Genomic DNA, 14,977 nt, shown 5'->3' with positions numbered 1-14,977 from the left:
CTCGTTCCTGCTTGCCCACTGACAGCTGAGGAAGCAGAGCTAAACGCACAGGCTTTGTGTGTTAAATCTGCACATTTGTTTGGTGTGACAATATGCCAAGAGGAAAAACACTAACCCAGCAATGAAAAAGAGAAGCAGCGGCCAGGAAGGCCAAATGCCTCCAGGTGCACATCTGCTCTGGAGCACACAGGCCCACTTAGGGCTAGGCTGAGTGAGCAGCATACTGCTAAAAAAAAAAATCAAAACAAAGCAAAAAAAAAAAAAAAAAAACAGAGACAAGAAATCCCATAAAGAAACTGAAAACAGAACAACATGCACAACTCAAAGTCCAAGCCAACCAAAACAAAAATCCAATTTGTTTCATTCGACTCTGCTAAGTCATCTCTAATGTGGAAATGTCAGAAATCAGTACAGTCCGAAACCAAATCCAGTATTAATTTTTTGAGGCCAAGGAGAACTCTGTGTCACGAAGGCACAGAGGGTTGCACTGTGCTCTGAAAGAAGCATTTCCCAGCTCTCACCACCAAAACGCGTTTCACTCTGCTGTAATTTCTCTCACAAACCTGACATACGAGAAAGCTGCCACTTGGCTGAAGAGCAGGAGTGACATCAAGACACAGCATTTGACAGAACACATCACCCAAGTGAATCCATTTAACTCCAAAGCTAACAGCTCGCTTAAAAGCATGTAGACAAATCTAATAAAAGGCTGAAAGGAGGTTAATCAAGAGTCAGAGAGAAGAGGATTTGGCATCTCAAATTTGAAAAATGTCTAGAGGAATATATTAACTTTTCATTTTGTATCAGACTTAGGAGCCTAATTTTCATCGTGGCACGTGGGAGAGTATGCTGACACAAACAAAAGCAGTGTAAACTCACAAAAACATCACATCTATTTAAAGCGTAACATGTAAACTAGAGAGCAAAGGAACTTAATCTATGGGAAGCGCAGGCACCACACGCATTTAAATACAGCAGCAATTAACGCCTAGGATGGAAAGGAAAAACACGTCTGGCAGCAAACTGATTCACTCAGTACTGAGAAGGAAGACAGCGAGTCTTTAATCTCCAAGTAGCTATGACTAAAACTCGTTATCTGACTTCATTGGTAAAGGAATGGAAAAATATTCATCTTGTTCCTCCTAGTGAAAGCACCAGATCAGAGAGCATCAAAACAACATCTTTAAACAGTTCGCTTCCGAAGCTTGAGCTGAAATAAATTGGCAGAGTATTTCAGCTAATGGAAGATCTGGTTTTAAAATATTATTTGATTTCAGAAACATTTTAAATATAATTAAACGTTAAGTTAAATAGCACATTAAAGAATTTCAACTTGAGCTACTGAAGTAATGAAGCATCTCAAGGAAAATAATTGCTAAAATCTGCTGCAGTGAGCGAAGACTTAAACCAAGAAGAGGTCATCATGCAAGTCTGGCCTCCAGTTTCACCAAAAAACTATTTTTTGAATTACTGGTTTTCAAATAAGGGTGTTTTGGGTTTTGTTTTTAAATTCTCATTGTCTGTAAATAAAAAAAAATAAATGTGGGGAAAGACAGAATTCAAATTAATCACTTTTTTTCAAGTACAAGGCCTAGTAAAGGCTAATTTATTTGCATCTGCTGCAAAGGACTATACTATTAATGACATTTTGAGACAGGGACATCGTCACAGTGTTACAGTTTTACAGCTGAGAAACCTCATTGCAAAGTCTCTCTTATCCATTGTTTTGTTATCTCTGTTATTGTCAACCTGGACAATGTCATTTAAGTAAATAAAGGCAGAAGTCATTAGGAATTCACAGGTGCTTCTTAGTTATGAAATTGATATACAATTAAATTCCAGTAATAATTTTAATAGTAACTCTTAAATATGCTTCAGGAGACCAAAAAAAATTGCTTGCAGAATGGATTTCTCCAACATCTTTGAACTTTTGCCGCTGACATTCATCACCTCAGGAAAGTCTCATAGCCTTGCTTTGACTGCCTAGCTGATCACACTGTCTTTCATCACTATCTTCCTCTCTAGAACACCTGAAGAGTGGATGCTGAAAGCAAAATTCCGGAAACAACATTGTTTTATTTGCCTTCTTACATTCCTTTGCTTTGCAGGAGAAGGTTCAGAAGTCTTCAGGTGACTGGAGGCAGCGGACGGTTGTGTGCAATGTGGAGTGAAAGGATAGATGCAAAGTGTTTCCAGCTGTCTGGAAAGCAGCCATTTGGGTAGTTAAACCTTAGTGTGTTCTGCTTAACATATGCCAGCTAAATACATACATACATATATACATGAAACAAGCCTTCTCTGATAAAGGGAAATACCAGAATTTTCTGAAAGATGAAATAATAGAATAGTCAACTTTTAAATTAATATCATGAAGACCGTGTATTGATTTTATTTAGACAATATCTAAATGCAATTGGTTATTTCCTGCTAGCTAGTAGAAAGGAAGAATTACAATGGTCATTCAATTACTCTGCTCCTGACCACAAAACTCCAAGTGCCTCTTTTCTGTCTTTTCCCTGTAACTCAGGAAAAAACCAAACACTGCATCCACTGAAACAATAAAGTTACTCTAAAATATCTAATATTTTCAATTCAAGATGTCTTAATGATTTTGATGAGCCTGTCCCCAAGAAACAGATACAAACCATCTTACATTCTCTTCACATCATATATTTGAAAAAGAAACAAAGAAAATAAAAGAGTGAAAAAATCAGTAACCAAAGACAGCAGCTTCACTGTAGCCTTCCACTTCAGCACCTTTTTTGAATGTTGCAAAGCATGTGTATTCTGTTCCCTATATGCACACACACCCTCTGCAGAAGCCTGGTAAGACCATTCTCTTTCATCTATACTTTGGTTGCACACAAAGTAATGCCTCCTGTTTATTTTCATAGAAACTACAACAGGTACAAAGAGCACAGTAACACTACTCGCTAGAACAATTTCTCAGCTACATAACACTGTTTTCAACATAGTCACCATCATTGACAAAGCTTTTTTTTTTTTTTTTTACCAGCAATAAACATGAGCCTGCATGCCATGCTCTCCAAAACTGGCACCAGCAGAGGTGACCATTCATCACTGCTGAAATGCACCACCCACCACTTCACTGTGATCAAATCTACTTTTCCGTAAGTGTTCAGCAAACATTGATGACTGTCAATAATAGCTTTTTCAGTATGTACAAATTCATTTCCACAGCTTTGCTTCATATGCACTTCCACGTCAGACACCAGTCTGTCAGACTGCCCCCCTGTTGCCATTTGTCACACAGCAACAAAACGTAAGGGTATATTGTCAGGAAGGTTTAACTTCTACTGCTATACCACTAACATCTGCCTTTGATGTTGTGAGTCTACGTAAGATAATAATAAGTATTACTTTCAGAGCAGCTTTTATAGATCATGCTGACAACTCTCCAAGCTCCAAGTATTTTCTCCAGAATTGAATTCCATTTCAGGGTACTTGCTCTCGGCAAGCCTCCTTGCTTTTGAAGTCATATAAATTATGTTCAATTTCGATTTACAGACAGACTTGGTGTTGTGGCTTTTCCCATTTAATTAATAAATTTGTGTACAGGCATTATGTATTTTATTTCCTTCAGTTCACAGAAAATTTTCCCCTGTAGAGAGCTCGAGCACTGCAGATGTGAAGGCAGCACATTAAGCACAGGCCTCATTATTATTGCTCTTAATTCTGTGTATTTGTTCTAATGACTATGACGTTTTGCAAGGCACAGGATACAGTTTGGTTGGTACATAGCCTAATTGCACATCTATGTTCTGCTGTCTGGGAGATCTTCGTTTTGCATTTAAGCCTTTGTTCATCTCCTTTGGGTTGTTATATCCCATACTCTGAACCTAACACACAAGAGCCCTAGTCGTAACCATATCTACTTTTTTCTTCTGGTTGTGTCTGTGACCTTAACAGCAGTGAGAATAACCTCTAGTATTAACATAAATTATTTGTATTCTGTGTGCTTAAAATAGCCTCTTGACCAATCAATAAATCATACTTGACAGAAAGAAGAAAAAACAAACTTAAAAGAAGCGTGTAGAAATATCACACCTTCCCCTTTAAAGGCAGACAGTGTGCCAGGTTCACTTTGATGCTTCCAAGTAGGGCAATTAATATGTAAAACCAGAGTGGTTGAGCCAAGGGAAAGGTCAGATGTCCTTGAAAGAAGATGATGAAAGAGGATGAGGGAAAAAAGAAAAAAAAAAAAAAAGGGAAAGCCAGGTCAAAGCCAGCAAAATATCACTGGAAAACAGCATGCAGTGCAACGTGTAGAAGCCGAAGCCTGACAGCAGGCACAGCTCAGCCTAAGCAGCACAAGGCAGGGGGCCATCCTGGCAGCTGCGTTCTGAGACTTACTGTGGGAAATTTCAGCATAGCAGAAATAGATTTGCTTTGATCTAATTAAAAAACAGCTTAAGAACAACTCCAGTGGCCTTGAGCAATCATAGTCCCACAAGCTAGGGGAGTCTAACAATACCGTCTCACACTAGATCCTTTAATGAGGCTGTTACAGCCTCTCTTCTGAATGAACAGGTGGAACAGACCATTTCAGCTTTTGAAAAAGGCCAAGCTCTTCAGCTGATGCCTTAACTGTATTGCAGAGTAAATATTATCACATCAGGAGTCAGCAGACAGTCTTACGAGAGATCTACACTACCCATCTAGAAAGAAAGATTCATCACTGATCATTAGTGATAATTTCTCTGAAAAAGCTGTTGCAAAGGTGCAGTTTTTAGCTACTTTATAACTTGACGAAAACAGTGCTTTGGCTGAGCTCCCAGCTACCTGCTGTCCTGCAAAGTATTGAGATGTACTACCATTTGATCGACAGTGGACAAAGGGTGGCTTCTCCCAGAAGATAAGTTATAAGCTGGCACTCCAAGATGGAAAAAAATAGAAAAGCTCTAAGCTACTCAGAAGGCATGAAAATTATAGAACGAGCCAAAACAGGCAAAGGGGCCGGAACTGATTTCCCACATTTTCCTAAAGCAAGGCCCGGAGACTTGTTAGAAAGTTGAGGCATGATCTGTAAATGACAATTAAATTTATTCAATTGCTAGAAAAAAAGCAAAACAGTTGTATAAGCAATTACAAACAACACCTGTTTTGAAACCAGGTATGAGTTTTTTCCTCATTGAGAATGAATCAAAAATCAACCAATCATCCAACCAAAAAGCTCACAAGGCAGTTTCTAGTTCAAATTAGATGATGAGCCAATAAACAGATACGCGTGTGGCATTTAGAGCTCCATATTTATTTACATATTATAATGCAGCAAGATAAAAATATCTGCCAGTTCAATTAAAATAGCAGTTAGCACAAAATACATAAAAATATAAACATTTTCCAGATTCAAGAACATCAATCTCGCAACCAAGACAGAATTTTTTCCCTAGAAATACGAAAAACTTGCATAAAAATATTTCACACTCTTCCATACATCTTTTTCTATATTTATTTTACTTTTACTTCTGTATCTATTAGCATACTGTCTGCTCTACTATGTTGCCTTCTATACTCCGGTACATGCTCCCAAATTCAATTTACCCGAAGAGCTGTAGTTAGGATACTTCATCTTCCTTCAAAGGCAAAATATTTATTTTTTTTAATCTAAGGACTTTACTAACTCTTTTCAAAACATACACGTTAAGCAGAGGTTTCTTATCACAGAACAGTAAGGAAAGATTGTTCTATTAAGAGCATGATAGCCCTTCTATGCTTCAAGCCCAAGCAGTATTTTAGCTAAGTTATTTCCTCACCAAAGATCCCTGACCAGCTCTGTAGGAGATACCTTAACTTCTGCTGAAGGTTTCATTCTAGGCACAACAGTGGGGAGCTTCATATCTCCACTTGATTTCACAGATTCCTTAGTGCAACAGTCCTGATTTTTTCATGGCTTTTTCTGTTTGTTTTAGTGTGGGGAATTATTTCATCCCTCTTTCTCATTACATCAGAGGCGACTTCTCCGTGACCTTGATGACACACAAGTCAATAAAGAAATCTAGGCTGGTATTACAATCGAGTAGTTTGTGTTAATGTGATGTTTCTCTCCTAACAATAGATACTCCCACTCATCTCCAGACGCCCTTAATGCACTGCATGAACGTTTATTTGGGAAAAGAGGAAAAGCCTCTAGCTGAACACACACTCATGACAAGTCTTTCTCTGTCTTGTTGTGTTTCATATTCAGGAGCAGTAGCCAGACTTCTGCACCCTCCTAGAGAAAGATGCAAACTGCAATTAGATCTTGCATGTGAATTGTGGATTCCTCAAGCTTATCAGACTCATGTCTATTCTTGTTCGGCATCTGATGCGATTTTGTTGTTATCTGCCAGAAGGTTTTTGAATGGTGAAGGAGCAATCAGTTCAACGTTTTCCACTGCCTGAACACTGGCTGTTCGTCATAAAGTAAACATATCATCCCACAAGTCCAACCACTTAAATGGATTGATGAAGGGTTTATATGCCACAGAAGTAATCTTAGGCACTGTTCTGAACCTTACCTATACTTGGTAATTAGGGAGACTTCTTCCTACGTACTGCAGCCACAACTTAGCCAAACAAGGTGCTAAGTGTAATTCTGGCAATAAACGCTCGCTAAGCAGAAGCAACTACTCAGGGTCACGCTCTGTATATGAGTATTATCTATCTCCTGCACATTTGCTCCTCCACTAATTCATCATGGTGATTCCTTTGTCTTAAAGAATACTTGATTCAGAGATGACCTCTCCCAAAACACACTACCAAGAGTAGTCAAGAGCCACACGCAATTTTCTTTGACAGAATAGGCTGAGTCACAAGTTGCAAAGCCCTAAACTGCAACAATGCCTGCCCTACCTTGCTTGATTCCCTAGATGCCTGGAACTTGCTACTTAATTCCTTCTTCAGTTTTCATGTTCCCTATATGCATTCTCTAAAGCAAGTAACAAGCAATTTCAGATCTTGCTGAGAAGACAGGGCAACGACATCGATGGCCTCTTGGGGCTGCAGCTGCTAGGTGTTCCAAGACTACTGGGGCAGAGGCAACAGCCCTGCTATGAACCTGGAAATGATCCGCGTGGGGCTGCTGTTCCCCATGCACCACCAGGGCGTGTGTCCCTCCTGAGGACCTACAGTTGAGAATTCTACTCAACATTCCACAGAAAAATAAAAATACAGGGATATGAATACACACCAAGGACTCCTGAAAAAGGACCATATGACTAGAGACTAGAAATGGAGATTATACATCCACTATGTGAAAATGGATCAAGGAGAACTTGGGGAGGAAAGATACACGATGTCAAATGGCACTGCTAATCTGAAGGTCCTTCTCCTTTCTGACTTCTCTGTCTATTTTTATATACCTATTTCTATTAGCTAGTGAGCTCACAGCACAGCTCATATAAAACTTGTGTGACTTGCAAGCAAGGACACAGTGCCTGCTGCTTCATGTAAACTGAAGGTCAATTTGCATTGAGGTGAAGCAGTGTAACATTGTTAATACAAGGTATTTTTTAATTTTATCCCTAAGAACACAAGCAAAAAGACCCCAACAAACATCAAAATTAGTTGAAGTATATTAAGGCTTTTTAGAAACTTTCATCATCTGCTGCTTTTTTTTTTTTTTTTCCTTCAGCAAGGAAAAAAATCAATATATCACTGTCTCAGAATTTAAGAGACAAAGTGCACTATACCAGAGCAGGTGAGGAAAAAGAAGAAGAACAGTAGAATTAACTGAGAGCTTGCGGTCAATATTAAATATGAAGTTTCATTCTGAATTTAGCACAAGCTAAATTCAGGACATTGCAGGAGCTGTTGACAGCCCCCGAGCATCCTACCAATGAACGATACCGTATGGATGCTTTGCTCTTACTGCAGGATAACTCTGTGTTATTACACTCACTGATCCAGGACATCCTGACCCCAGTGAGTACATGGAACTATGTGGACCACACCTGGGTAGTAGCTTCTTAGGCTTGTTTCTCTAAATCAAAGTAAGCATGCACCAAAAGATTTTTGAACCGAACTAGTAGGAGGGAACTTGGAGATGAGCAGGGAGTGATATGCAAAACTGCACTGCTGCTCAGGAACAAAGCGCAGAGGCAGCGCCTCAGGCTGAACAAGCATGCAGTCTGAACACACCTGAGAAGCTCAAACAAAGCCCACTATAGTTCCAGAGCTTTGTCTGCCAGCATTCTGCAGCCGCAGCCTGCTTCTCCTGAAAAGTCACAGCATGTTGGGATATTCTGGCCAGCCCTTAGTTGTTTTCTCTTGAACAACACAACAGAGATAGAAGCTTCCCAGCCCCTCATACTCTCTCTTTCCTCCCTATCTTTTTGTTAATACCACCACTCTTACAGGACGAGGTATCAGTTCTCAAGCTGTTGTTTCTAACTTTGGTGGATCATGGCACGACCTCAGCAGCTCTGCCACAGGTCACCGTGCATTGCAAAACTGCAAGAGCAATCATGGGGGGGGGCCTGACTGAGTGGAACAGGAGCTGGAAATGATTTCACAGCAGGCACACAGCTACTCTGCCGCTAATGTAACACATACCCCCATTCAAGTCATTTGGGGATCCAACTGACCGCTGAAACAATGGAAGCTCGCAGAGATGGATAACAGCCATATAAATCACTTCACAATTTCAACACCCATCCTATCCAGTCATTTACAGTTACTCTGTTTCCCATTATTTACCTTAAACGAGCAGCTGAGCACTTGAGAAGACCTGCAGTGTGGCTTCCAAGGTGAAATTACAAAGTAGAAGCAGAAAGGGAAGCAGCAGCCCCGCTGAGCCCCTCACCTTCCAGAGTCACAATGGTCAATACCTTGCTTATTATGGGCTGCTTATTATCAAGAAAAGTAACAAATCCGCAACCAGTCTTGAAAGATTGGGAAACAACCTTGCTGAAGGATCAATAGCATGTACTCCTGGCTCTGCAAGGGAAACACTTGCATATAATTCAATGATGAAATAGCAAAAAGACATCTGCCATAGTGAACTAAGAAGGAAAACAAAGTATTTGAAGAGAAGCGACAAGCTGTTGGTGTATTTCACTTTTAGTTCACTCAATTTTTTACTTATCTGTTGACAAACGTTTGATTTAAGTGATATAATACACGCTGCACTAAGACATCTTTTTCTACTAGCTCTTCCATCAGCAACATCTGTACGATTCTTGTCAAGCTCTGATATACAGTGACACCAAAATGTATCCACGGGAAAGTCGTACTCCTTATGCTAACCAATCATGTCAAAGTACTAAATAAGCTATCCAGAGCAGCTGGTCAGAAGCACTCTTTTGGACATTAAGGTAATACTAAGCGTTGAATCAGTTATTTCTTCCTATCTGTGGTTTTCCTCTGGCACAGAAGCCATCCTCAGAACAACATGTGAGTATGGTTCAAGAAGCAGAAGGGACAGAGTCATACTGTTTTATAATTAACATATTTTTTATGTCTATATATGTTTATATAATCTGAATTGGAATTCAACCATTCTATATTCCTGCCACCTTTGCTACCTCAATCCAGCCTAGAGTAATAACATATCCATTTCTAGTGGTATCTGTCAGCTCTCATTATTCAGACTCAGAAGAACCTGCTGGTTTCCTGCAGCTTTACCTCAAACCGAGAATACGATGCCCTTCTAAAGGACAGAATCAAGTCATAGTAACCGCAGTTTGAAGGCTTTCTTGCCCCTTAGCATTTCCCTGTAAAAATGAGTCTATGAGAATTAAGAAGCTTAACTGAAAACATTTCTGAGGTCCTCTAACACGTGGAAGCAAAAAAAAAAATCTGTTTCTAGATTATCAATACAATGCCAATGACAGATGCAAGTTTCGGATGCAGTAATGCCTATGGCTTACAGCCTATTGCAGCTGCACAAAAGCCAGCAAGACTTGGAAAGACAGTCTTCATTCTGCAGGCTCTGAAGCCTAAGCTTAAAGAAAACTGTCCCTAGGACACCATAACAGTCAGTGGTGAAAACCAGATTAAAATTCAGTGCTCTCAGTCAGTGCCCAGCTTAGTCTACCGCTTTGTCAAAAAAACACATGAGACTGCTTCACCAAATCTGTGCAGCGGGACCGGCTGATTCAACATAGAAGCCTTTGCTTTGGGGATAATTGCAGAAATGCTTTGTTTTGTCTTCCTATGTAAATCTGCCATATGGGCCTCTGTTACGGTAATGAGAGAAAAAGTTGAGTTTGATAATTCTTAGTTCTAGAAAGAGATTAAAGTCTGGCAGCTGGCAAGTACGAAGCAAAGAAATTCAATCTAGCATGCCCAGCTGCACTGTGGAAGTGCAAGGGCGTGTGATCCATGACAAGGGCGTGTGATCCATGACAGCCAGCACGGCTTCACCAGAGGAAGGTCATGCTTGACCAATCTGGTGGCCTTTTATGATGGAGTGACGGCATCGGTGGACAAGGGAAAGGCGACCGATGTCATTTACCTGGACTTGAGCAAGGCCTTTGACATGGTCCCCCACCACATCCTTATCTCCAAACTGGAGGGATGTGGATTTGATGGGTGGACCACTCGATGGATAAGAAACTGGTTGAAAGGCCGCAGACAGAGGGTGGTCATCAATGGCTCTATGTCCAGGTGGAGGCTGGTAACGAGCGGCGTCCCCCAGGGGTCTGTCTTGGGACCGGTGCTCTTTAACATCTTTATCAATGACATTGATGACGGAATTGAGTGCACCCTCAGCAAGTTTGCTGACGACACCAAGCTGAGTGGTGTGGTTGACACGGTTGAAGGACGGGATGCCATTCAGAGGGACCTCGAGAGGCTAGAAAGGTGGGCCCGGGTGAACCTGATGAGGTTCAACACTGCAAAGTGCAGAGTTTTGCACTTGGGCCGGAGGAATCCCAGGCATCCCTACAGACTGGAAGGAGAGGTCCTTGAGAGCAGCCCTGTGGAGAAGGACCTGGGGGTCTTGGTAGACGAAAAACTTAACATGAGCCAGCAGTGTGCCCTTGCAGCTCGTAAGGCAAATGGGATCCTGGGCTCCATCAGAAGAGGGGTGGCCAGCAGGGACAGAGAGGTGATTGTTCCCCTCTACTCTGCTCTTGTGAGGCCCCATCTGGAATACTGCGTCCAGGTCTGGAGCCCCCAGTACAAGAAAGACAGGGAGCTGTTGGAGAGGGTCCAGAGGAGGGCCACGAAGATGATCAGGGGACTGGAGCACCTCCCCTATGAGGACAGGCTGAGGGAGCTGGGCTTGTTCAGCCTGGAGAAAAGAAGGCTGCGGGGTGACCTCATTGCAGCCTTTCAGTACCTAAAGGGAGCCTACAAAGAGGAGGGGAATCAACTCTTTGAAAGGGTGAGTGACAGCAGGACAAGGGGAAATGGTTTTAAGCTGAGGGAAGGGAGATTTAGGTTGGATGTCAGGGGGAAATTCTTTACGGAGAGAGTGGTGAGGTACTGGAACAGGCTGCCCAGGGAGGTTGTGGATGCCCCGTCCCTGGAGGTGTTCAAAGCCAGATTGGATGGGGCCCTGGGCAGTCTGGTCTAGCATTAGGTGGAACGGTGGTGGCCCTGCATGTGGCAGGGGGGTTGGAGATTCATGATCCTTGAGGTCCCTTCCAACCCTGGCAATTCTGTGATTCTGTGATTCTGTGAAGTAGGATGAGCCAAAACAGACACTCTGCAGGCAAGTAAAGCTTGCTCAGGAATTGCCAGAAGTGCTCAGGTACAGAATGACACAGAAGAGTAAGGAAAATGAACAGAAAAATTAAACAGGCCTTTTCAAAAGGTGGAAAAAAGGCTGAGATATCAAGATAACAGTAATGGCTCCCATAAAGAAAATGAGGAGACATTAAATAAGATCATCTTCGTAACTACGGATAGTCATTACGAGTTCGCTATCGTGAGAGAATATCCCGCAGTTTTATTCTCTAACCCATCTTCATTACAGTATATGCTGTGCAGTGCACGGTGTAACTTGGAGTGGAGATATCTAAAAGTTTCAGAAAAGTTGCAACACTTCCGCAAGCAAAGATCCAACAAATCAGCAGATAGTAAAGCTGGAAGGCCAACTTTGAGGACGATATTAAGAGTGGAAGCCATACAAGTCTTAGGATTACCACGATAATAGCATAATATCTTTTTTTAATACACGTACATGAAGGATATGTATATACACGTGTATACATTCAGTATATTAAAATGCACACATACACATGTATAGACATACTGAGTGTTTTTGCTTTCATTTTTTCTATAATCATGTAGACTCGCCTTCCAGGCAGTCATTTCTGAATTACGGTACACTGGATAAAGTAAAATGAGATTTTCACCCTTCGAATAATTAGCTAAATCCTGCATTCACTTAAGTTGGGCCACAGAAAATGCAAATATACAACACAACCACAGTGCCTCAAAGACAACAACATATTAACAGAAAACAGTAGTTCTTAGTCCATTGCCAACCAAACGGTTATGAAACTATAATTGAAACAAAACAAGAGCTACTAATTACAGGTAGAACACAGTGTGGAACAAGCATCAATGTTACTATAAAGTAAGATAGCCAGCTAAGTGGCTACACTATTTTTTTCCAAAGCTGTAAAGCTATGGAAGAAAACACGTGAAGATATTTTTCTCGCATATTTCTTAATTGCTAACTGGGAATTTATATTCTACTCTGTTTTTACAACAAGGAATAAGACAACACTCAGTGCCATACAGCTCGGGCAGCAGGCACTCCTACGCTTTCAGAGTTTCAGACAGTCAAAGGCACAAAGCTGGGGATCAGCCTCCCAGGAAATCAGGCTTATAAAACCTATTGCTTCTTTAAAAACCAGAAAATTATTTAAAATTAATTTACATTAAAATGAAATGATTGCTGGAACTGGAAATGTGGAAGGTACCTCAAAGAAGGCTGCTCTGAGAATGCTCGTGCTCACACTCAAACTTTCAGATGAGTTCTGCCACTCAGAAACAGCAGGATAAATCAAGTCTGCATATACCAAATGCGTACATGAACTCACTAATACTTAACTATATACAGTTATATATAAAGGTATATCCCATATTTATAAAGAGAGATGTCAGAAATGTTGTATGAAAAATACACAAGTAATTCCCCTCCCACCTTCACTTTTTCAAAGTCTCTTAAAAAAAAAAAAAAGATATAACATTCATTGATGCATTTGCAGCATTTCTGTTGTTGACAGAATTTGACCATCACTTCTTTCATTTAAATCATCCCTCAGACTGTTTCTAATGGTGTGCTTTGCTGAATTTCACTTCAAGATGTAATAACAGCTTTTCAACTATGATCCAAACTGGAAACTGTTTGCCCAAATGGAAAACAGAATTTTAGGCAATGATAAGTTAAGGCAAGAGTGCATTCTAGCCTCAATCAACCGTATAAGTAAATAAATATTTTAAAAAGCCAGCACAGGAGAGAAAAGTAGTCCTTGGCTGTACTCTATATGCAGGATCTCTGATATTTTACCCAACTCATGAAGTTAGGCAAAAAGCGATTCCTACTTTCCATGGGTTGTCCAGAAAGAAAAATAGAGCTCCTTCCTGACTACAATAAACTCCAGATCCCTTAAAGGAAATTTGGGCATTTGGAAACCAAGGAATTTCTTGTCCTCTGGCACTCCTTTGGAACCAGTAAGATTGAGTGTTGCTCCTTGCCATAGAATAAGCCTTGTCCTGAAATGCATGTTTTTCTTTAGGGAATCTGATACCTATTAAGGCACACACATAAAAGCTTAATGAGTAATACATCTCTAAAATCAACTAACGAATGTTTCTAATTTTACTCACTAGACTGACAAAGTGAGCTGAAAAGTTTCTTTGATGAAATTATCAGTAATTGTTCTATCTACCGCTCTTTGTGGATGTGTTTCATTTTGTTGCAGAATAATCCATTATATTTATGGGAAGGAAGGACTGGTTCATTAAACAGCTAAGGAGGTGACAGTAATGAGTTGGATCTTCTCGCCTGTTAAACTGATCCATGTAAAATACTGTTGTCAAAGCAAAATAGCAATTATAAAAGTAGAACAATGAACGAGAGGAAATTCTAAGAACTCTAACGACCTTCCAGAACAAAGCAACATTCTGCTTCTCTTAAACATAGGCCTAAGAACGATCCCCTCAGGCTTAGTTGCCCTTGGATTCTAATTCATATGCTTGCAAGTAAAACCCTGAAAGAACAGAAGAATTTCTATACTTAGGATGTACTTGCTGGAATTTCAACTGTTTTTCTAGTGAATATCTATTCACTTAAGAATTATAAAGAAGAAGAAAGCCACCATCTGAAAACTTTGTAAAAATTTGCTCAATCCAGTCTTTCAAGACAAAGCTTTCTCACTTTAGGAACTGTGCCGGTTTGTGGGAAACATTGAGGTGCAGGAAGAAAAGAAGCAAAATCAGTCCTGATGACACTCCTGAAATACAAGCCTTTGGCTATATTTCAGTACTCCAGCTCCACTGGCATGCCACTCTGTGCTGTTCTGCAACTAATCAGACACAGCTGTTGTATAGATGAAGACATGGTTACAAAGAACTTGCTACCTCGTAACGTTATATAAGAATGATAACAGCAGGGTGGCAAAGTCCTCGGCTACAACAAATGAGAATGAGTCCAAAACCAAGAAATAGAAAAAGAAATGAAAAGAGTTGCTTACCTTTGGAAGGCCTCAGGTTCAGCACAGATCTCCAGCAAAGAAACCCTCACCTCCACAGCCAACCCTTAAATGAGGTCTGTAAGGGGTGGATCCTGCCTCCAGCCCTTCCCATCACTGAGCTGCATTGCATGCACCTGAGCTCCCCTGGTTTGGCCCTGCCTTCTCACCAGGTGCTCCATCACTGCTTCACGCCATGACTTAGCATTTCCACTACATTTGCCTTGTCTCATAATCGCGAGAAACACATGAAATGATATTAGTCAGAGGGATAACTTTGCTCAAAGAGTTTTCCCTATATATTTGATTCTGGAAGCACCGGT

At 40.7% G+C, this 14,977-nt stretch overlaps 1 long non-coding RNA gene across 3 annotated transcripts in view; it reads right to left on the bottom strand.

Moving 5' to 3' along the window:
* Window positions 1-14,684, bottom strand: part of LOC149916988 (uncharacterized) — a 113,962-nt gene extending 99,278 nt beyond the window's left edge. For all 3 annotated transcript variants that reach the window (XR_016468521.1, XR_016468522.1, XR_016468523.1), the window contains exon 1: window positions 14,658-14,684. This is a non-coding gene — a long non-coding RNA (uncharacterized LOC149916988). The remainder of the gene's footprint in view (window positions 1-14,657) is intronic.
* Window positions 14,685-14,977: the final 293 nt, after the last annotated feature.

The sequence above is a fragment of the Phasianus colchicus genome, chromosome 8 (assembly GCF_987193195.1).
Source record: "Phasianus colchicus chromosome 8, bPhaCol1.hap1.1, whole genome shotgun sequence".
NCBI lineage: Eukaryota > Metazoa > Chordata > Aves > Galliformes > Phasianidae > Phasianus > Phasianus colchicus.
Note: the sequence above shows the minus strand (reverse complement) of the source record. Positions and strands in the feature narration are given on the sequence as shown.